A 23,858-nucleotide genomic window follows, 5' to 3' on the forward strand; every position below is an offset into this window, starting at 1 on the left:
CAAACACACACACCCATGCTCGAGGGAGGACTCGAACCTCCACCGGGACCAGCCGCACAGTCACGCCTTACTTTGCCTATTTTGTTTAATATCTAGTTTCTAGCTGCACTGCAGCATTGGTTACTATAAAATTTAATGCATGTACTAATATAAATATTTTATGCCTACAGATCCAGTAAATAATAACTTTATGATGTAACTAAAAAAAACAAAGGAGCTCAAAAAGACATTTCCCTTCGCAGGAATTGCATACAGAATTTTCTTTTCAAGTACATGGTAATATTATTTTTACAATAAGTTTTTGTGGTGCACCACTTCAATCATATAGACATTACGATGTGAATATACATTTCCCTTATCTGCATTGTTGACTTTAGTGTGATATTTTTTCTGTTTGAGCTTTGTCATGTTTAGATATAAGTTATTGTATTTGCTGCTGGTGTTTGCCAGGCATACTGCTACTAAATTTCACTTTGTATTACTCTGTTAAGCTAGTTTTACTACTTATTTATTTTTCTTGTTGCTGCACATTGGTTCATATCAGTTGTAATGTTGCATTGCTTGGTAATTTAGATTTACTGTAGCTTGCTTTGCCAATAGCCATTTTTTGTCATTGCTGTTTGTGTTAATTGTTTTGTGCTGCTGCATTACGTCGTCCCTTAGTTTAGCATCTGAGCTCAGTAGGTTTAAGTTAGCTTAAGAGGGGGTAGACTATATAAGAAACTAACTATGATGAATTGGAAGAAAAGCATTGAGAAGCTATAAGAAAATGGTTTGGCCAAAAAAGTAGTGTACAGTGGAGAAAAACTATTTTTGAAAGAGGATGTGAACAGAATACAGAAAGCATGCTTGGATAAGAATTTTTTTGGCTGGAGCAAATGTTGAAATGAGAGGGACGATCTATGGAATGAAGTTTTGGGTTGGACTGCAGTACCAAATGTTACCCTGAAAACAAACCTTGTCCTTTCCTTTTGTGTTATCCCACTCTGTGTTTGTGTACCCTTGTGTATTTATTTTCTTCCTGTCTCTGTGTACTGTTTCATAGAATTTTTTCTCTTCTAATACTAAGCTACATTCACTATGATGAGGAATACTGTTATCCTCAAATATAATTTGCATTAATAACATGTTATTTACTTCGTAAAGATGTTTACACATTATTTATTCTGTTTTGTTCTAATGCTCATGTGTGAAGTTGAGGTTTCAAAAGTTATTCTGATCTTTTATGTACGTATTTATGTCATAATTTTTGTAACACTGATATATTTGTTATTTCGATTCTTTTGTAAAGCCTGTATTACTGCAAATGTTATCTGTACTGTTATGTTCTTTAATGATATATTTTGTACCTTCGTTATTGTATTCTCATTTTATAAAATTGTAGTTGACACCAGTTCATCAAATTAACTAACTTGTAAATTACATTTCACTGCACACGTTTCTGTTGGTCATAGTATATGGACAATATGTGAGAAGTAGGGACTGATAGTGTTTGCACGTGTGTTAATAATTCAGCAAGGGACTGGATAACAGCATTGCTGGTTCTAAGGACATTTCAAACAAATTCTTTGTGAGTGGAGAAGTGGTGGTTTATGGACTTGCTATATTGTCCACAAGACTCTTCGATGGTGATTGTGCACCTGCACAGTTGGAACAGTTGGCTGCTAGCCATCTCTATAAGGACTACAGTGGGTCTACACCTTTGATGACTCACCAATACCATTATTTCTACAAGGATTGCAGTGGGTCTTCACCTCTGGTGGCCCACCAATACCATACTCTCTACAAGGACTACAGTGGGTCTGCTCTGTGATGACCTATCTACCAATATTCTTCAAAACTTCGAATGACTCTGCTGTGGGTTTGCTCTGTTGTGGACCATTAACTGTCTGCATGACAAGAGTCAAGACTGTCTTTCCGTTGGAAGGACAATACTACTTCTTCAAGACTGCATGGAAATCCACTACTTCCATGTGCATTTTCTTTTACTGCTCAGACTTTGAAAAAAAAACTCTGCAATTTTACTGTGATGAATGATCAGGACTGTCTTTATGGACTGTGAGAAAATTTTAGCTTTTGACCAACATTGTATCGATAAGTGTGTGCATTTCATTTCTTTGTTATTGTAATTATGAAAAAAAATTTTCAAACCTGTATTGGCCACTGCCCAAAACAATTTGTAAAATTTTTTGTGGGGAGCATGGGGGCTATGTAAGTAGGCTGTTTATGTTTTTTTTATTGGTAACGCCGCCGCCACGTAGCGCTCTGTATGAAAATCACTGGCTGATTTGCATTGTTGTCTGCCATTGTAGAGTTGGGCAGCGGCAGCTGGATGTTAACAGCGCGTAGCGTTGCGCAGTTGGAGGTGAGCCGCCAGCAGTGGTGGACGTGGGGAGAGAGATGGCGGAGTTCTGAAATTTGTGAGACTGGATGTCATGAACTGCTATATATATTTTGACTATTAAGGTAAATACATTGTTTGTTCTGTATTAAAATCTTTCATTTGTTAACTATGCCTATCAGTAGCTAGTGCGTTCAGTAGTTTGAATCTTTTATTTAGCAGGCAGTAGTGGTGCTCGCTGTATTGCAGTAGTTTGAGTAACCAAGATTTTTGTGAGGTAAGTTATATGTGAAACGTATAGGTTAATGTTAGTCAGGGCCAGTTTTTGTAGGGATTATTGAAAGTCAGATTGCGTTGCGCTAAAACATACTGTGTGTCAGTTTAAGCACAGCCTTGTATAATTTTTCTAAGGGGACGTTTCAATCCACAACGAAAGAGAGATTGACGACGTCTCTAAGAACTGGGATAATAGTATGGGCAATGTTTCTTCCATCATTTCTATGATCACTTCATCATTACTTACTGTCTGAGCAAAGATTCTCACGATTTCTTTCCGTACTGCGCACGGAGAAAAATGTTTTACGAAAAATGCATCTGTCTCCGTCATCTGGATGATAAATTTATCGCAGTTTGAGAGCTGATTGATGTTGAGAAAAAGTTTAATTCGTCTGGAGAGGCTTGAAAACCATCATCAAAGTTTTCCTATTCTACTCTGAAGCTCCGAGATCTTTTTTTAAATAGTCATGTAAGATTCGACTCTCAGCTTGCAGCAGAACAGGATTACCTAATTTTGTCGTTGCGCCCGTTTCCTTCTGCTGTGCTCCACAGCTTCCAGTATACTTAATGAAGTTCAGTTGGTGCATATTGCTTGAGTTTTCTATGTGCAGTCTTTTTAATTCGTAACTTGCATAGTTCCATTGGAAGTCAAGGAGCAGGAGCGCTCTTCAGTTTGAACATTGAATAGCGTGATTGTCATAAAGTGCACTGTGTCTACGACTGAATTCGTGAAATTTACCGTCTAATATACTCACTGAGTCCAAAAGTTTCGAGACTGCATAAGATGACAGTTTTAATGCGTCAAGTGTTCGACATAGTCTCACCCCATTTAAGAAAACGCACAGAACGTTCCTACAACCATGACAAACTGTCGAAAACGTCCATCTTCGGGATGTTGTTCAACTCGCGCGTCACACTGGCGCGAATGTCGATTCAGTTGTCAAAGAGTTGACCCTTCATGTGCATTTCTGCACTTTGCCGTTTTGTGGTGGGTTCATACTGATAACACCAAGACTCGTCACCTGTGATGATTTTTTTCCACATAAGAATTGTTCGTGTTTTGCATTTCACTCAATTCGTGGTAGCAAACCACTCGTCGATGCTTTCGTTCGGGAGTCAGGGTGTACTGTACAAACTTAGCACACCGTTTTCTTTTCTTCGAAACATTCTGGAGATTGTCCTGAACAGTTGATTTAGAGATGTTACTCCACTGCGATTTGTGACGTAACAACCTTGACACACTACGAAAAAAATGGCTCTGAGCACTATGGGACTTAACAGCTATGGTCATCAGTCCCCTAGAACTTAGAACTACTTAAACCTAACTAACCTAAGGACATCACAAACATCCATGCCGAGACAGGATTCGAACCTGCGACCGTAGCGGTCGCGCGGTTCCAGACTGAGAAGATTCCGCTCCAACGAAAAAGGCCTTTGTTTTAATGATGTCCACCCCAAATCCTGTATCATATCCGTGCCACTCTCTCTCTCCTATTTCGCGACAATACAAAATGTGCTGCTCTTCTTTGAACTTTCATGATGTCCTCTGCTAATCCTATCTGGTAAGGATCGAACGTCGCGCAGCAGTACTCCAAAAGAGAACGGAGAAGCGTAGCGTAGGCTGTCTCTTTAGTGGATCTGTTACTTTTTCGAAGTGTTCTGCCAATAAAACACAGTCTTTCGTTTGCCCTCTCCGCAACATTTTCTGTGTGTTCTTTTCAATTTCAGCTGTTCGTAATGGTAATTCCTAGATATTTAGCTGAATTTATGGCCTTTAGATTTGGCTGATTTATCGTATGATCGAAGTTTAACTGATTCCTTTTAGCACACGTTTGGACAACCACACACTTCTCATTATTTAGGGTCAATTGCCAATTTTCGCAGCATACAGATCTCCTTTATAAATCGTCTAGCGATTTGTTTTGATCTTCTGATGGTTTTACTAGACGATAAACGTCATCAACTGCAAACAACCTAAGATGGCTGCTCAGATTGTCTCCCAAATCGTTTATATAGGTAAGGAATAGCAAAGGGCCTATAACACTACCTTGAGGAACGCCAGAAACCACTTTTGTTTTACTCGATGACTTCCGCCAGTCACTATGAAGTGTGATCTCTCCGACAGGAAATTACGAATCCAGTCATATAACTGAGACGATATTCCATAAGCACTCAGCCGGCCGTCGTGGCCGAGCGTTTCTAGGCTCTTCAGTCTGGAACCGCGCGATTGCTACGTTCGCAGGTTCGAATCCTGCCTCGGGCATGGATGTGTGTGATCTCCTTAGGTTAGTTAGGCTGAAGTAGTTCTGAGTTCTAGGGAACTGATGACCGCAGATGTTAAGTACCATAGTGCTCAGAGCCATTTGAACCATAAGCACGCAGTTACACTACAGGCCACTTGTGTGATACAGAGGAAATCTAGAAATACGGAATCAATTTGAAATCCCTTGTCAATAGCACTCATGACTTAGTGTGACTAAAGAGCTATTTGTGTTTGACGAAAACGATGTTTTCTAAACCCGTTTTGACTGTGTGTAAGTAAACCGTTCTCTTCGAGGTAATTCATAATGTTTGACACAATATATGTTTTAAAATCCTGCTGCATATCGACATTAATGATGTGGGTCTGCAATTTAGTGGATTACTCCTACTGCCTTTCTTGAATACTGGTGTGACCTGTGCAACTTTCCAGTCTTTGGTACGGATCTTTTGTCGAGTGAGCGGTTGTATATGACTGGAGTACGTAGCTATTACATCAGCATACTCGTAAAGGAACCTAATTGGTACAAATTCTGGACCGGAAAACTTGCTTTTATAAGTAATTTGTGTTGCTTCACTACGCCGAGGATATCTGCTTCTACGTTACTCATGTTGTCCGCTTATCTTCATTCGAATTCTGGAATATTTACTTCGCCGTCTATGGTGAAGGAATTTCGGAAGGATATCTTTTGTAATTTTACTTTGGCAGTATTGTCGTCGATGGTGTTTCCATTGCTGTCATGCAAAGAAGGCATTGACTGTGTCTGCTAGCATACTTTACATACGACCAGAATACCTTTGTATTTTCTGCCGTGTTTCGAGACAAAGTTTCATTGTTGAAACTATTATAAGCATCTCACATTGAAGTCAGTGCTAAATTTCGAGCTTCTGTATATCTTGGAGATTTTGCGTTCGTTTAAATTTGGCATACTTTTTTCGTTGTTTCTGCAACAGTGACCTGACCCATTTTGTGTACCAAGGGGAATCAGCTCCATCGTTTGTTTGTTCATTTGGTATAAATTTCTCAGTTTCTGTCGATACTTTAATTTGGAAGTAGTGGAGATTGTCAAGTGAATTTTATCTGATTTTTCGAATAGGTATATCTTTCTTTTATTTTTGGATGATTTGGAGGTTACAATATTCAATCTAGCTGAGACAACCCAGTGTTCATTAATCCACGTATCCGTTTTGATACTTGTCATTAGCTCAGGATTATTTGTTGCTAAGAGGTCAAGTGTGTTTTCACAAACGTTTACTATTTCGCGAGGGCTCATGAACTAACTGCACGAAACAATTTTCATGGAATGCTTTAGCACAATTGCGGGCACTGTTTTATGCGTACTACCGGATTTAAACATGTATTTTCGCCAACATATGGAAGGTAAATTGAAGTCACCACCAACTATAGTTGTATGAGTCGGGTATGTGTTTGAAATTAAACTCACGTTTTATTTGAACCTTTAGGAAATTGTATGATGGGAGTTGGAATGTCGATAAAAGGAACCAATTATTATTTTGTTCGGGTTACCAAGAATGATCCCTGCCAATACTAACTCACAGAAACTGTCTACTTCAATTCCGTTACAAGACAAACTACTTCTAACAGCAACACGCCATCGCCAACTGTGTTTATTTAGTCTATCTTTTTTTAAATATCATTAGGTCTTCGCAAAAATTTCATCTGAATTTATCTCCGGCTTTAGCCACCTTTTAGTGCCTATAACGATTTGAGCACGAGTGCTTTCTATCAGCGCTTGGAGCTCCGGTGCTTTCGCAACACTACTGCCACAATTTACAACTCAAATGGCTCTGAGCACTATGCGACTTAACTTCTGTGGTCATCAGTCGCTTAGAACTTAGAACTAATTAACCCTAACTAACCTAAGGACATCACACACATCCATGCCCGAGGCAGGATTTGAACCTGCGACCGCAGCGGTCGCGCGGTTCCAGACTGTAGCGCCTAGAACCGCACGGCCACTCTGGCCGGCCAATTTACAACTGTTACACCGATGGATTTTGGGTCTACGTTCTTCCTATGTTCGACCTACACCCTTATTAATTGGTACCGTGCACAAATTAGTGTGTTATGAGCCCCAATAGAATAACTAGTAAAAGCGCGAGAACATGGCCTCCGGTCCTCGGCAGCATTCAGAAAGAACAAATTTTGTCGACTGCTAACTGTCCATGTCGGGAGCTACCACTGAGCGAGTTGGCGTAGTGGTTAGACACTGGACTCGCATTCGGGAGGACGACGGTTCAATCCCGCGTCCGGCCATCCTGATTTAGGTTTTCCGTGATTTCCCTAAATCGCTCCAGGCAAATGCCGGGATGATTCCTTTCAAAGGGCACGGCCGACTTCCATCCCCGTCCTTCCCTAATCCGATGAGACCGATGACCTCGCTGTCTGGTCTCCTTCCCCAAAACAACCCCTCGGGAGCTACCCTTAACGACCCCATAGCTGCGGCGCTGACATTGCTTGAAGGGTTGTCTTGTTCCCTGAGTGAGCGGATGATTAATCGATTAATCACAGTAATTGTACTTATAATTAAATGTATTATGCAATACGAGACACGATTAGAAATGTTTACAACATGTTTCGCCCGCCTCATTAACTGAGTGGTCATCGCGGCTGCCTGCCGTGTGATTCGATTCCTGGCACTGCCTGAGATTTTTTCCTTAGTGTGAAGGACCGGGGTGCACTCAGCGTCGTGAGACCAACTACAGAGCTATCTGATCGAGAAGAGGCGGTTCCAAGGTCAAGAAACTCGACAACGACCGTGTGAGCGGTGTGCTGAATAAAAGCCCTGCATACCGCATCCAGTGACGCCAGTGGCAGAAGATCACACGGCAGTTGGTCAACCCCATTCATCCGTCTACGGCCAGTTTCACAAACCTTACTAAAAAAAGAATACAAGATGACTGTCTCTGTAATCGATAGTCGCGCATCCTTGTTATTTCGTTGTCAAAGTTTGTACCACAGCAGCAGATTGGTAAGACTAGCTCATGCCCATGAGCCGCCAGTACTGGAAGACAAACAATAAAACATTTCCCCTATCCACTAATCCCGTTCTACTTGCACCTCTGTCCCTGAGGTAGGCGCCTAACTTTACTTATCTCGTAGCCGAGTTCACCAACGTCGAATTAAAATTAAGCACATCGTTAAATGCTACTGTCTTTGTAGGTATTTTTGTTACTGACCAGGAAAACTACACTCTACCTATTACCAAAACTATGTCCCTACAAAGCGTTAATCCAACTTAAACTCGTATATTAACGTTTGACTAAACAGAATCTAATCCGAATTGACCTGTAACTGTTTGTATACAAATAGTTTTTATATAAAATGCGCAATTGAAGCCCAAATCAAAATTTTCACTTACCTCGCTTCTTGACGCATTGTTGCAGATTTCTCGAAATCAAAACTGCAATCAGTAAGCAGGTAGCGGCTAAGCTACGTTTCTATTTCTAAGTAAATATTCAAACTGTTGCTTACCACGTGGTGCAATTTGGTAATGCGTAATGATGAACCTTCTTTAAACAGTGGGTTGGCGAAAGTGACTATTCCGATGAAATGATATTCCACGACAATGATTGTAGAATGAAGTATGTATTCAAAAATACAGAGTAAAGCTTCGCGTGATCTTCACACATAGCATTTGTGTGAACAATACTACGCTTAACAAAGTGAACGACGACTTGAAAAGGGTACAATGTTAACAGAGAAGTTCTATAAAAATAAAACAGCGTAATCAGCTGATAAGTCAATGCATGATTCAGGGAAGTGGGGTGGCCTTTCTCTCCGCTCTGAGAAAATTAACTAGCTGATAATAATTATTCACAAATTAACTGTGCAGTGCCGCAGTCTTACCTGCTCCCCAGAAACAATAATATTATTTAAAATTTATATTCTCTTCGCTTTCCAGCATATACATCATACTCGTGTTTGCTGTCGTTTACAATAAGTCGTTCTTCATCTAACAGATACCATCATAAGTCAACAGAGCACTACCGAATACGTCGACCACCCACCACATTTCAACCATGAACGTATCAGACAGCGCAGAAGCAAAGACTGTGTCACAACAAGACCAAAGATTGTTTAACAGTGACATAACTTGCCTTCTCTCTGACACACGCATCGATAACTTACAAAATCAAAACGACATGCCCAACTTACAACGTTAGTTGATATTTGTGGGTGCTGCTGTTAGTTGTTAGATGCACATTATTATAAAATACGGCCGACAACCGCTGGCCGCACGAATACATGATTCGGACTACTTGCTGCCCGCGGGCCGCAGTTTGGCGACTACAGATCTAGAGGTCTAATAGCCACATCGCTCGAGTAAGACAACATCCTTTAATAATCTACGGAGCAGGGTTTTATCTACAGCTCTATACCTGCATCCACTGAGATTGAACGGAAGTATGGAAACACAGTGAGAAATGCACGTTTGAAAAAAAATGGAGATGCTTGTCAAGCCTACGGGCTCACGAACGCCACCTCTGTACGCTGCAGTGTCGTTGTCGTAACAGTGTTATGTGTAGTAGTGAGTGCATTACGTAGGCGCAAAGAGGATTCGTACGTGGAAAAATTGTTGGTGCTCTTACGACTGCTGCTTCCGTAACCAAGAGGCACCGTATCGAAGACTTGTATTGCATACAGGGAAGGCGGAGAAGCATAATCTGCTAAGCAAGCCACAACACGGATGAAAGTGTGTGTATGTGCATGCTGAGTGATCATGACGGACGGCACTGAAGAGGATTGTGACGAAAAAATAAGAAGATGACAGCTGCAAAAGCCTCTGCAGATCTGACTGTCGCACACACGACCCCTGTCAGCATCAAAACAACACGAAGATACAATATGTGATCAAAAGATTCAGGACACCTGGCTGAAAATGACGTACAAGTTCGTGGCGCCCTCCATCGGTAATGCTGGAATTCAATGTGGTGTTGGCCAACCCTTAGCCTTGATGACAATTTCCGCTCTCGCGTACATACATTCAATCAGGTGCTGGAAGGTTTCCTGGGGAATGGCAACCCAGTTTTCACGGAGTGCTGTACTGAGCAGAGGTACTGATGTCGGTAAACGTCCCAAAAGTGTTCTATAGGATTCAGGTCAGGACTCTGTGAAGACAAGCCCATTACAGGGATGTTATTGTCGTGTAACCACTCCGCCACAGGCCCTGCGTTATGAACAGGTGTTCGATCGTGTTGAAAGATGCAATCGCCACCCCCGAATTGCTCTTCAACAGTGGGAAGCAAAAAGGTGCTTAAAACATCAATGTAAGCCTGGGCTGTGATAGTGCCACGCAAAACAACATGCGGCGCAAGCACCCTCCATGTAAAACACGACCACACCATAACACCAACGCCTCCGAATTTTACTGTTGGTACTACACACGCTGGCAGATGACGTTCACCGGGCATTCGCAATACCCACACACTTCCATCGGATCGCCACATTGTGTACCGTGATTCGTCACTTCACACAACGTTTTTCCATTGTTCGATCGTCCAATGTTTACGTTCCTTCCACCAAGCGAGGCATCGTTTGGCATTTACTGGCGTGATGTGTGGCTTATGAGCAGCCGTTCGACCATGAAATCCAAGTTTTCTCATCTCCCGCCTAACTGTCATAGTACTTGCAGTGGATCTTGATGCAGTTTGGAATTCCTGTGTGATGGTTTGGACACATATCTGCCTATTACACATTACGACCCTCTTCAATTGTCGGCGGTCTCTGTGAGTCAACGTACGAGGTCAGCTGTACGCTTTTGTGCTGTACATGTTCCTTCACGTTTCCACTTCACTATCACATCGGAAACACTGGACCTAGGGATATTTAGATATTTAGGAGTGTGGAAATCTCGCGTACAGACGTATGATACAAGTGACACCCAATCACCTGACCACATTCGAAGTCCGTGAGTTCCGCGGAGCACCCCATTCTGCTCTCTCACGACGTCTGATGAATAATGAGTCGCTGATATGGAGTACCTGGCAGTAGGTGGCAGCACAATACACCTAATATGAAAAACATATGTTTTAGGGGGTGTCCGGATACTTTTGATCACATAGTGTAGCTCAACAGGCAAGGAACTGCAGAGGGAGGTGGACTTTCAAAGCCACTTCTCAGTAGTGCCAATGCCCGTAACCTGGACTATGGGGCAATGGAAGAACGTTATTTGGTCAGATGAGTCTTGATGCACGCTGTTTCTAAATTGTGAACGAGTCTGCGTCCCAGGAGTGAAATATGGCGGGGGTTCGATGATGAGTTGGACAGCCATGTCATGGTATTTCATGGGCCTCATGGATACTATGCAAGATCTCATTACTGTCACGAACTGACCATTTTGGCTGCTCAGGTCAATGCCATGGTAGAATGTTTCTTTCCCAATGGGGATGTTGAGTTCCAAGACGACAGCTCGCATCTTCCAGGACTGGTTTTGCGAGCACCAGGATGAACTGTAGCATCTCCCCTGCCCACCAATAACAAGATCTTAAAATTATTGAGCCTTTGTGGTCTACTTTGTAGAAAAGGATGAGTGGTCGCTATCCAACTCCACTAACGTTACTTGAGTTTGCCGCTAATTTTCGGGAAGAACGGTATAAGAGTCCCTGTATTTGGCCCTGTATTTATCCATTCCGAGACGACTGGAAAGCGAATGCTAACGGTTTTCCTACATACTATTAGGCATGCTAATATGTTGTGTTTTTAGTGTTTCCGTAATTTTATTCACTCTCGGTACATTTACAGTCTGTTCCATTATGAACAGAATGTTGAACTGTGCCTGCAAGGAAGTCATGATTTCTGCCACAAATCGGTTTCATACTCTATAAGCTAATATTTCGTACACTGAACTGCAGTGCAGAACTGTATCGAATGTCTTCCGGAAGTCAAGGAACACGACACCAACTTTGTATACGATACCCTGTATTTCATGGACGAAGAGAGCTAGCTGTGTTAAGCAGTATCTTTCTTTATAGAAGCCATATTGTATTTATAGAAGATATTGCAAGAGCGCAGCGCATGTTCGATAATTCTACAGCAGATTGGCGCCAGCGATAAAGATCTACAACTATGCTCATCTGTCAGGCGCCCTTTCTTCAAAACAGAGATGACCTGCCCTTTTTTTCGCCATCGGTAGGTAACCTTTGCTGCTCCAGCAACCTATGATAAACTGCTGCTAGAAAGCGAGCAAGTTCTTTTGCATAATCTCAACAGAACCTCACAAATATCTCAGCTGATCCATTTGCCGTTCTGCTCTCGAGCAGTTTTAGTCGATTTTTCATTCTTGTCTCAAAATCAGCCTGAAAGGAGGAACTATATTATCATCTTTTGCGAGAACAATTTCGGAACACCAAGGCAGTATTTCTGCTTTATTTAGTCAGTCTACAACGAGATCCTTAGAGACAGAGTACAATCTTAGGATTATTAAAGGATTGACTATCGTACCATTTGCTTTTGGCAGTTTAGAGCAACTACGTAAATCTGAATCTTGATGACGGCACTGGGATTTGAATCTCGCTCCTCTCGAATCCATTGTCTTAACCGCCTTATCACCTGATATTGCGAAAAATGAATAGACAGTTTTATGTCAGTAATTTCAATCCCACAGAGACTGCTGTGAACGTTTTCCCATACTGTGACTTTGGTTATCATCCAACGTACTTTCACTTCGTAAGATTGATTATGTTCGGCACTTGTAGTTCGACGGATATACATATTGCTTAATCTCCAGCAAATTCTCCGTCTTACTGCACCGGGTATACTACATTCATATCATTTCGATGAATAAATTGGGTGTAAATCTCCCGCGAGAATCTATTTTGCTCACTTGATCACTTTCCAGTTTTAAAAGAATAATTGTTCTCCTTCGATACCACAATTCAAATTTGTGATAATTTTTGGTTACTGTTTCTTTTTAGCAAATCGTCTTCAGATCAGCTCATTACTCTCACTGCGGTAGTATTTCGTCTATTGACCATGCCCTATGTCACGCTATACTCTATTCTGTTGTAAGGCTCCCTAAAAGCAGTAAAAGAATGCCTTTAAATAGAAATGACGTTGCTGTCCTGACAGTGAATTAACGCTTAAAATCTCTGTCATCGAATTTTGGGAACTGATCTGTGTTATTCAGTCAGACAGGGAGACTGATTCGCTATTTTCTAAATCTAATAGGCTGGTTGTGTTCCATTATTCTTCCAATGCTTTGAAAGAAACCCATCCACATTCTTATACGCCCGTAGGTACAATTCTCAGCACGTGTGCAAAGAAATACGCTGAGCGCAAGTAAAGAATCTGATTTATTTACGGTGTCAATTCTAAATTTGTTTGACTTATGCTTTGCGTGCGCTTCAAACGCGCTTTTACTGTTCGCGGGACGACGGCGCATGCGCGGGTTTGTTGAGCTGCCATCTTCCGGTAAGCTTCGGAAGCTATCAGTCGTAGGCAGGCAGTGGTTTGGAGTGCTGTGTTGAGTGCGCGTCGTGTGTCTCGTGCGCTTGCAAGAAACTGAAAATTCAGGGAACGCCGGTCTGCATTACGGACAACGGAGACGGTAAGTGACACTTCGTTTTCCATGCTCTGACGCCCACCGTAGGATTAATTTTACTCTAAAACTACAGCCTTGATAGACTGTGATCAGTGAGAGCCGCAATTTCTGCAACATACCACGCCTAAAACTTTTCCTGTAATGTATGTACTGTACCAGTGTGGTCACTAAAAAATTAGAATAATTCTGAGGTCTTTCCAAAGCGTCACCTTTCTTACTGCTAATTCATGGACACTTCATTCAGTAAGTCAAGACACTACAGTCATTTTGCAAATTATTCCTTGCATGATTTATCTTCGCAACCGTTTGAAAATACTTCCATGCCTCCGTCGATGTTGAAACATCAAAAAGACAGTATGCATCAATAGTAATATGTCTATTCCCAAAAAATACAAATATTAAATGCATTTATGAATGCTGATTGATTTTTATTTTTAAATGGAACAACACCTATTCAATGTAGTCACACTTTACGAAATATTCATTTGCACACAGTAATGACACCTACGCAAGTGTATCTGAAAAGTCGCTGATCTTTTATGTCGATTAGCCATGTTTCCACTGTTTAGCAACCACGCCCCCACGATTTGCACGTGCATAACTTCTAATGATATTTTCTATTTATACATTCCGCTCATTCATTCCTTCAAAATGTTGTAATTTTAGTGGGTAAATGAAGTTCATGTGCGCCTCTGAGTTGGGAGGCTACGGTATCAGGCCATTTATTTACTGTTTTCGCTGCCGCATTTTACTGCGAAATAGTTTCAGGGGACAATATAGTGTGATGTGTGTTAAAATCTGTTTGACCGTTTGTTTTTCCTTATTTCTGAAGCAATTCAACCCTAAAAAAAATTTAAAAAATAAAAATAAGCGCGCGAGGACCAACACGAACGAAAAGCACGAGAGCAAATTCACAATGGTTTTTGTTTCTACACACTGTGAGTTTTTTGTTATGTACTGCGTTCACGAACGAAAACGGTTGTTTCCATAAAAAGTCAATTGAAATATAGCTGTATCAAAATAATGTAGGCTAAATCTGCACTGGGTGTTACGCATACGTTTTGAATTCCAGTGTGTATGTGCACCTATTTAAAAAAAAATTGTTACTTTTCACGAAACAAGTGTATTTAGCATAACCTCTTGAATCAGTCTCTTGCACATGTTACCTCTGAACACACTTTGCGGTTGTGTGTCACAGATTAGAGAAAATAATTGTTACGTCAGTTTTTGCTTGGTAAGTTGCGATTTGAATGGGTCTCGCATGACGGCTTGGGAATTTAAATTGTAAACCAGGGATAACAGTGTTGTTTATGACAAAAATCTGTTACGCATTTGACTCTTTCTTCTGTCAGTAACTTCGCTAAATGCTGTAAAACTTTCTAAGGAAGACCTTTACTGTAATGTCGGCATAGAGACATAAGTTCGTACCACATCGATGTCTGCGAAACATTAAAATACATATGCTCGCATTCTTATTTTAGGTGCTCAGATTGTTAAAAATGTTCAATAGTTTCCCTGTGAGTGAATTAAACAGTTGATTACAGCGTCACTAGAGCTTGTAAGTTTTTGAAATTGATCTGAGTGTTTACCTTGTTATATGGACAGTTCTATTGAATCTATCTTTGTTTGGGTAAAGTGGGCGCCGTTATCTCGCTTTTTACTAAGTCTTTGTGTTCAGTAGTCAACTGACCTACGTCCATTTGGTAACATTAGCTGAATGACAATGACAAAGTACTTTACTACGTTCCACCTGTATCATTGCAGCGCGTACGTATTAATGTGTTTCGATTTCGTTGGAGACAGCGTACGTTTTGGCGAAAGCAATGAGAATGAAGATGGGAACAATTCATTTGGTGCATTGCTTGTCTTGGCTTGCTGTTAGTAATCGTAGACGCTACGAGATAAACAAAGATTGCCCTGGTGACAAACACGAAAATGCCAGACAGTAAAAGAGAAGACAAGCCCTCGAAAATGGAAGCCCCATTTTATATTGCTTTTGGTGATGCTTTCGTCTTTTCCATTCCTCTTAAACGCATATACCATTTATTGGCACAAAAGAACGAAACCGAAGAAAAGTGTACATATTTACAGGACGTTCCTGTCTAAATTTGGTCCGCAATAAATTTTTTTCTTAACTGAAAAGTCTTCTGGAGTCAAGCTTGTCGAAGCTACCTGGAAGTATTTTCTGATGCGTCATAACAGAACGAGTGTCAGAGAGAGCATAGATTTTGCATGTTGCTTTCTTTTGAGAAAGACTGTTGATAAATCTATGTAAATAAAAATGTAAATGTTCGTTTGTTCAGATTCATGTATATGCGAAAGTTCATGACCGATTGCTTTTGAAATTTTGACGCAACGTTGCATTCTAATAAAGGCGTGTTTTTACAGACCTGTTTCTTTAATTACATATTTGATTAAAGAAATATATATACTTGAGACTTTTTGTAACAACGTTCCCTACTATCAAATTTATAAAATATTACATATATTAAACAATAGGTACATAAAACACACACGTGTTACAGTGCAGCGTTGTATCAAAATTTCAAAGCATTCAGTCAAAAACTTTTACTCCAGTAACGGGGTACTTTTTGCTTGCAAAAACTGAGGTAGCCTAGAAGATTTTTTTTTCTTTTATCTTGTGTATATGGTTAAGAGACGTTAATCCAAGTTGTAGACTTCCAAAAAAACTAGAAATTTTGGCACTTTTTTCAGGTTTTCGCCCATTAATCGGAAACTGTGCAATCTACTGAAAATGTTACTCTTATCAAAATGAAAGAGCATTAAGTTTTCTGTCGAATGACGTAAACGTTGGTGTCGCAGTCAGTTGTCAAAGTTTGTTCATTTTTAACAACTTGGCGAAGAAGTCTGCCCCCACGCCTGTAGCTCAAAATTGGCTACTCCAAATGAAAAATGTCAAGTTATCAAAATTCTAGAGCATGAGATTTCGTGTTACAAAATCATCTAGTTTTTTTTTTTCAGTTTTAGGCACAATTAAGCGTCCACACACTTGAAAGCTAAAATAATTCCCTTTTGCTGCTTTCCTTGTAAGTCATAGTTATTCAATGAAATTTCCAGTGGGGAGACAGCTCTCTAATGAGCACGTACATGTTCTGTGTGTAAATCTTTTTAATTTTCTTCAGTATGTATAGTTTTATCCGTTTTTATCCATACCTTAATTGGTAAGAGTGGGTTGCTAAAATGAAAAGCAGGTACATAGTAACAGCCTATATATATATATTTACGCGTGAGTGATATCAAAATTTGTACAAATGAACAAATAAAAGGACATGACAACACTGAAAAACAATTTGAATATCAAAGATTAACATTTCATCAAATTTCAATTTCATGGAGGTCGTTTGGGAGGCTGCGGCAGGTCCCGTCCATCATCCAATCTTCAGGTCCGTTGCGGCACTTTCACCCATTTCCTCGCTTGGAACGTATTTTCTCTCTCTTCCTCCTCGGGCCCAATTTCTGCGGCGTTCTTGCAGGATAAGCCACAACGGTATTTGCACGTCGAGGAGCAGTTCACTCCTGATTTTTGTCATTCACATGCTGCTGTGCGTCCTGTTTTGCATGCACTGGAAACCATCTACAATAGCGCGTCTGGTGCCGGAGCTTTCGTCATCGTCAAGGGAAACAAGCCTGATGAGCTTTTCTTCCAGCACTACTGGCATGGATCAGGTTTCCTCCCCAGCCAAGATTGCACTTGATGAGAGGATCGCAATGAGTGCCACATTGCTGCGTCTGATGTTGGCGGTAGTCCTTCATGTTTGAAAGATTTTCTCGGGGCAGACTCTACAAAAAGCTCGTCCGAAGTCGAACAGTTGGAAAAAAAAAGTGGATGTGGTATATCCTGTAAAGGCATGACTGAAAAGGGCAAATGCAGGATCTAAATTTAAAAATTACTGGAGTACGACACTACTTCTGATTTCCCTCTTCCCGCTTTGTGGAAGTACAGGTTGTTGTAGTTGTTTCCTCGATCCGTTAGGAGAACAGGCACGCCAGTGTCGTCGTTTACGGTTGCCACACAGTCAGACTCAGCGGCTTAGGATACAGCTATTTCCACAATTAATGAATACGCATCTTCTACTGCCTGTAGCACTTGAATACATCCATCCTACAATTTCCTCATGGGCATAAAAATCAAGTGGTACTTGTTGCTCTTATTTGGGAGATTGCAGAATTTCTATCTTCATCGAAAAAGATATCTGATGAAGAACCTGGTGTCCTTAAAAGACGAGAACTTTCAGAAGCATCACTTGGGTAGTCAGAAATTCAGAAGTTGTACATCTTCTTTCATGTTCAATGTTAAGTGCAGGGAGAGACTGCCACGATTCCTCCCGTGGAATGGAAAGTATTCAACTCATCAGTCGTACAGATGTTAAAATCGGCGTTATCAGAGATGAGCTGGATGAATCCTTCACTCGTTATGTTAGCATGCTCAGGTCGTGCAATTTAGGACGTCTCAAATAGGAGAGCTTCCATTATTGGAGCTTCGAATCCAGTTGCACCAAGAGCATCGACAATAAGCCTTGATCCGAATCTTTTGTGCCTGAATGTACTGAGCCGAATCAATAGTGAAGATACAGATGACCGTGGCTTTATTGCGGAAATCACAAAGCAACACACTTTTTTTCATTTGTCTAGAGTTCATTTTGACTTACATAGAAAAACATCAAAATGGAATTACTTTGACTTTCAAGTTTGTGAACGGTTGGTAGCACCTACAACGGAAAACTAGATGCCTTTGTAAGATTATATTCCATGCTCTAAAACTTCGGTAACTTGACATTTTTCATCTGCAGTAGCCGTTTTTGAGTTACAGGCGCTGGAGCCGACTTGTTAGTTTAGCTGGTAAAAAAGCACGAACTTGGACAAGTGATTGCGGCCAAACGGTTGTACCTATTTTTACATTTAAATAGGCCATTCGATGCAAAATTTAATGCTCTTTCATTTTGGCAAGGGTAACATTTTCAGTAGGATGCGTATTTTCCGAGCAATAGGCGAAAACCTGAAAAAGATGACAAAATTACTTTTTTTGCCACAAAAAGTTGTCCTGATAGTATTGGAGGTCGAAACTAGGATTCACTATACTCTCAACTATACACAGAAGATAAAGAAGTAAAATCTTCTACCTCATTTTTTTGCAAGTAAAGAGCCCTTTCTGTGACGCTGTTAAAGAACTATTTCGGAGATTTGAGATTAGGAACATTTACAGTTTCTATATAAGCACAAATGTAGATGTTCGTTTCTTCAAAATCTCAAATCTTCGAAAGTTCTTGAGGGATTGCTTTGAAATTTTAACACAACATTGCATTCAAATACGCCTTTTTACGTTCCTACAAGAACGCCATCTGGTATATGTGTAATAAAAGGAAAAACGGTATGAAAATGTAATGATGATGCCTTTTTTAATTATTTGTAGTATATAAATTTATAGAAATGTAGTAATAACCCGCTACGTTTCCGAGGGTAGGCGCGCCGACTCCGTATCGAATCCGCCTGGCAGATTAACGACGAGGGCCTGCATGTGGTTTGTAGCCGGTTTTTCATATCCCACTAGGTGAATGCCAGGCTGGACCCCATGTCCCTACCACAGTTACACGATTCTCAGACATTTGAAATCGTTTGCACTATTTCATGGCATACACCAGACACAGACGGCTGGTACACTAATTCCGACCTGGGGGGGGGGGGGGGGGGGGGGATTGGGTGGTGACAGAAGGGCATCTGGCCACCCTCTGACACTAACATCGCCACGTCCATAGTAACAAGACCGACCCTGCATTGACGTGGGACAAAGGCCCAAAGAAAATGATGATGATAGAAATTTAGCAATAGGGAACCATTATAAAATATAAAATAGTTAAACGTTAGTAAACATGAATGTTGTATGTATAGTTTATTGGTATCTGATTAGAATACTACTATAGAATCTGAATTTACAATAACAGTAAAGAATGCTCTAAGGTTAGAGATATGAGGGAAGAGAAGATAGAGAGGTGGGAGGAAATGGACATAGAAAACAGGTACGAGAAGATGGACACAGAAAGGGGCAGCAGAAGATGCCGAGAGACATGGAGGATATGATGGACAGAGGGAGAGAAGACAGGTGATGGACTGAGATAGGGCAAGAGGAGATGGAGAGAGGGAGGGAAGTCAGGAGAAAATGGACAGAGGGAGGGGAGAAGGTGGTGAAGAGAGGGGGATGGAGGAGGAGATGGACAAACATAGGGGTAATGGAAGACGGACAAAGAGAGGGGTTGTGGGAGCTGAACAGAGACAGGGCAGCGAAGGAGATTAGAACGTACAACCACTTCCGATATATATCAGAAACGTGTGTTTTTTCTTTTCTTTCTTTCCAATTTAAGCAGACTGAGCCACGGCAAAGCGTAGCCGGGTACTGAGTGCTGGGTACTGCTAGTAATAAATAAATATACTATACTAAATCCTCGCCTACTCATTCATTTTCTCATTTATTTACGACATGTACATACTAGATCCGAAGATTCCTCTCCCTCCGTCATAGCCATGCACTGTCAAGGAAATGGCACTCGCGCCTCTCAAAGAAGCAGCGGCCATCATAAAACCCTTAAAATCTTTCTAGTGGTTATGACAACATATCAACGAAGGTAATCGAAGAGTGCTCATGCGAATTGAATTCTATCTTAAGTCATTTGTGTAATACATCTCTTATCACCGGAACATTTCCAGAATGGCTAAAATATGCTGGAGTTAAGACTCTTTACAAGAAGGGAGATAGAGAGTTATCATCAAATTATCGACCTATTTCACTTCTGCCGACTTTTTCAAAAACATTTGAAAACCTTGTGTTCAAGTGTCTCCTTAAGCATCTGACTGCAAATAATGTATTGTCCAAGTCACAGTTTGCGTTTCTTAAAGGTGTCGATCTAGAGAAAATTACTTACACGTATAGTGAGAATGTACTTAATTCATTAGATAACAAATTAGAGGCTACTTGCATTTTCTGTGACCTGTCAAAAACCTTTGAGTGTGTCAATCATACCATTCTCTTAAGTAAATGAGAATGTTATGGTGTCACTGGCAGTGCTGCGAAGTGATTTGAGTCTTATTTAACTAACAGGAAACAAATGGTGTCCTTGCGAAATACCTATGCGGTAAGCAATCTCTCTTCATCTGGTTGTGAATTAATTACTTGTGATGTTCCTTAAGATTCCATCTTGGATCCGTTGTTTTTTGATGGTGTACCGGTACATTACTGACCTCTTGTCTGCTACACTGTTACGTGCTAATTTTGTTTTATTTGCTTATGATACAGACATTGCAGTGAGTAGCAAATCAAGTGCAGGTTTGTAAATGGCTGCTAATCCAAATTTTATCTGACGTTAATAAATGGTTTAAAACTAATTCACTCTCATTAAACTTTGAAAAGACTCAGTATATGCAGTTCAGAACCTGTAAGAGATTTCCTTCCAGCATGTGTGTAACATTTGAATACTTGCAGGTTGACACCGTTAAATTTCTGGGCTTACAACTCGATGCCACAGAACTGCTGAAGCGCCTAATCAAGTCTGTATTTGTAGTGACAATGATGTCAGATGTAGGACATACAAATATAAAAAAACTTCCATACTTGCTCACTTTAATTATGTTGTGTCACACAGATTTGTATTCTGAGGTAACTCGTCAAACCGAGCAAAAGCTTTTAGCGTGCAGGAACGTGTAATAAGACTCATTTGTGGTGTAAATTCATGAACATCTTGTGGAAATCTGTTCACGGAACTTTGTATTCTAACATCTACTTCTCAGTATATTTATTCCTTAATGAAATTTCTTGCAAGTGATATATCTCTATCTCCAAACAATAGCTCAATACGTAGTATCAATACTAGAAATAAGAAGAATATACATAAAGACCTAAGATCACTTAGCTTGATCCAAAAAGGGGTCCAATATTCAGAAACACACATTTTCAATAAATTTGCAGCAACCGTTAAAAACTTGGTTTCAGATAAAGGCACAATTTAAACAAAGTTTGAAAGACTGTGTGATAGGCAATTCCATCTACTCTATAGATAAATATCTTAACAAGGACTACTCATGCTTAAGTAAAAATGTCTGTCAGATTTCAGTTTGACAGCACTTGATCACAACAGCCAAGATTCAGTATCTTGTGAATGATAAATTTATGAAAAGTGCATAACTATGTTTCATTCTGGCAGTGTATTAATTCTGTAAATATTGTCAGCTCCAGTTCATCTAATGTATTCACCTACTATGACAGTCTCCTGACAAATGATAAGGGCAGTGAGTATTATATTCAAATGTTTCATGTTTTACTTTCTGACTTGTTCCACACCCACAAGAATCATCTCATTTTTGTGTCTATGGAATGAAAACTGAATCTGATATGATCTAACCTAATTTTCTAAGTATACAGTTACCCAAGCGTCTACACATTATTTTGATTTTCTCATACCAGACGAGTGTAACCCCAAATATTTGCATGGTAGAATAATCATTGTGTACGCGTACGTGGAGACAGTGTTTGTGCAACAATCACTGACATAGTGTAACTGAGGCGGAATAAGGGGAACTAGCCGGCATTCGCCGAGGTAGATGGAAAACCTCCTTAAAAACCATCCAAGGCTGGCCGGCACACCGGATCTCGACACTAATCCACCGGGTGAATTCGTGCCGGGGGCCGACACGCCTTACCGCTCGGAAAGCAGCGCGTTATACCGCGCGGTTGTCCAGGCGGGTATCCATGTGTGGCACCCTATAATCAATGTGAGAAATAACTAGTAGTAATGATCAAATACTTTTAATGTTACAATTGTTGACTTATGAGAGAAGTATACAAAAAAGGGAAAGTTACAGGTTGATGCCTTACTCCATTTTGATGGATTCGTGTTTCGAGACAAAAATAAGAGCTTATCAATTAATTAATTGGACTTACGTTCAAAGGAAAGTGCACCAAGCAATCAGAGACATTAGTAATGTAAGAGGTCGCCAATTATGGAGCCTGTGAGGATGTGAATGATGACGTGATCAGAAACTTTTCTGTCGAGGTGTATCGGCAGTTATTCTTCCTGTGGCTTTTGCGTCTGGTAAGTTGTGTGAGGGAATCTAAATAAGGAATGGCCACTTATTACTCGTGGAACTGCTAATGTCGTCAGCATTCTCTCCAAGTGCTTCCCTTAGACTTTGATAATGAGCTGTCCTGCCATAAAGCTAAACGGAATCCATAATCCCCCCCCAATACCAAGTTCACTAATTCGCTGAGGGAGGCACATGAACTACAGGCGGAGTCAGGATGAACATTATGCCGCATGTCAACAAATATGCGATTAATATTTTGGTTGACTTTTTTGTTATAATTGACTCAGACTGTCGCATCCTTGAAGCTACTGCACGTCAGACAATATTAAACACCTTACACTGAAACGCTAAAGGACCTGGAACAGGTATGCATATTCAAATACGGAGATATGAAAACAGGCAGAATAGGGCGTTGCGGTCGGCAACACCTATATAAGACAACAAGTGTCTACGCAGTTGTTAGATCGGTTACTGCTGCTACAATGGCAGCTTATCTGGATTTAAGTGAGTATGAATGTGGTGTTATAGCCGGCGCACGAGCTGTGGGACACAGCATCTCCGAGATAGCAGTCAAGTGGTGATTTTCCCGTGCAACCATTTCACGAGTGTACCGTGAATATTAGGGATCCGGCAAAGCATCAAATCTCCGACATCGCAGTTGCCGGATAAAGATTCTGCAAGAACGGGACCAACGACGACTGAAGAGAATCGTTCAACGTGACAGAAGTGCAACCCTTCCGCAAATTGCTGCAGATTTCAATACTGGACCATCAACAAGTGTCAGCGTGCGAACCATTCAACGAAACATCATCGACATGGGCTTCTGGACCTGAAGACATACTCTACAGTGTACTCTTGACGACTGCACGACACAAAGCTTTATGCCTCGCCTGGGCCCGTCAACACCGATATTGGACTGTTGTCTGGAAACATGTTGCCTGGTCGGACGAGTATTGTATCGAGCGGGTGGACGTATTCGGGTATGGAGGCAACATCATGAACCCATGGGACATGCATGTCAGCAGGGTCTGGTGGAGGCTCTGTAATGGTGTTGGGTGTGTGCAGTTGGAGTGATATTGGACCCCATGTTACTTCTAGATACGACTGTGACAGGTGAGACGTACGTAAGCATCCTTCTGATCACCTCCATCCATTCATGTCCATTGTGCATTCCGACGGACTTGGGCAATTCCAGCAGGACAATGCGCCACCCTACACGTCCAGAATTGCTACAGAGTGGCTCCAGGAACACCCTTCTGAGTTTCAACACTTCCGCTGGCCAAGAACATTATTGAGCATATCTGGGATGCCTTGCAACGTGCTGTTCA

The 23,858-nt window shown here is 40.9% G+C and overlaps 1 protein-coding gene across 2 annotated transcripts in view; it reads left to right on the forward strand.

Annotated features, from left to right (window-relative positions):
* The first annotated feature begins 13,335 nt into the window (after positions 1–13,335).
* The window catches only part of LOC126365992 (protein GDAP2 homolog), a 929,669-nt gene continuing 919,146 nt past the window's right edge, over positions 13,336–23,858 (forward strand). For both annotated transcript variants that reach the window (XM_050008813.1, XM_050008815.1), the window contains exon 1: positions 13,336–13,446. The gene's annotated coding sequence lies outside the window, so the exon portion shown is untranslated. The remainder of the gene's footprint in view (positions 13,447–23,858) is intronic.

Source organism: Schistocerca gregaria, chromosome 4 (genome assembly GCF_023897955.1).
Source record: "Schistocerca gregaria isolate iqSchGreg1 chromosome 4, iqSchGreg1.2, whole genome shotgun sequence".
Taxonomy (NCBI): domain Eukaryota; kingdom Metazoa; phylum Arthropoda; class Insecta; order Orthoptera; family Acrididae; genus Schistocerca; species Schistocerca gregaria.